Source organism: Octopus bimaculoides, chromosome 25 (genome assembly GCF_001194135.2).
Source record: "Octopus bimaculoides isolate UCB-OBI-ISO-001 chromosome 25, ASM119413v2, whole genome shotgun sequence".
In the NCBI taxonomy this organism is placed as follows: domain Eukaryota; kingdom Metazoa; phylum Mollusca; class Cephalopoda; order Octopoda; family Octopodidae; genus Octopus; species Octopus bimaculoides.
In genome coordinates, this window is record NC_069005.1 from 34,561,578 (window position 1) to 34,562,872 (window position 1,295).

Below are 1,295 nucleotides of genomic sequence, written 5' to 3' on the forward strand. Positions count from 1 at the left end.
GGTGGTGGTTTTGATGGTGTACACCACGTGATAGAAACCAAGCCATCTATGTTAATGTTATATTTGCATTTAGATGTCTCCGCATCGATTCTTGCTGTCTGTCACTTCTGTTTCTGATGTCACGTGAGTCTGAGATGAAGGCTGCAACTACTGCCACCACCAACACCACCAACACCAACACAACAACAACATCTCTGTCATAACCACCGCCACCAACACCACCTCCACCACCACACCACAACATCAGCAACAATCGCACCACTACCACAACCACTATCATAGTACCATCACCTAAACAGCCCCACCAAACCGCCACCACCACAGCAACAACCACTACAACAATCACCTCCACCATAATCTTCAACAATAACAATTACCATATCACCACCACCGCCACGACCATCACCATGGACACCGACTACCATGACCATGACCACCACTCAAATCGAAGGAGCAAAATGTTTCAAAGACTTTTGTCCAGTTTTAAGAACTCCTCCATTCCAGGGATATCGTGGCACTCCGTCGGTTACGACGAAGTGATCCGATCAACGGAACAGCCTGCTCTTGAAATTAACGTGCAAGTGGCTGTGCACTCCACAGACACGTGTACCCTTAACGTAGTTCTCGGGGAGATTCAGCGTGACACGGTGTGTGACAAGACTGGCCCTTTGAAATACAGGTACAACAGAAACAAGAAGAAAGAGTGAGAGAATGTTGTGGTGAAAGAGTACAGCTGGGTTCACCACCACCCCCTTCCGGAGCCTCGTGGAGCTTTTTAGGTGTTTTCGCTCAATAAACACTCACAACGCCCGGTCTGGGAATCGAAACCGCGATCCTATCAATAAAGCTGCACTCAGTAAGGTCCCTCTTTAAATGTGAGTGTGCTGGATGAAGTATGATGCTGGAAAGTTAATGTTGAAGAGCTCGTAACTCCGGATTTGTAACGTTAAAGAAAGGGGAAAAGAAATCACATCCAGGACGGGTGTAAAGTCTACGACAGAGATCTCTCCCTTCTTTAACCAGAACGAAAACAAAAAAGTATGTGTCGATTAACGTTGAAAGTGTGCCTCACGAAATAAGTAAATAATTCGCGAAGAATCTTTCATTAAATATTTACGAATAGTTAATTGCTTTATTTTATATTTTCCATTTAGAGATGGCGTTGTCTGAGAATCCAGACACAGTGTCAAGTATTTAGCTGACAAATGATATCCTCAGTAAATACATATTGGCTAATATTTATCTTTGATAAACAAACTTTGTTGTAATCCTCATACTTTTCTAAGGATATATAT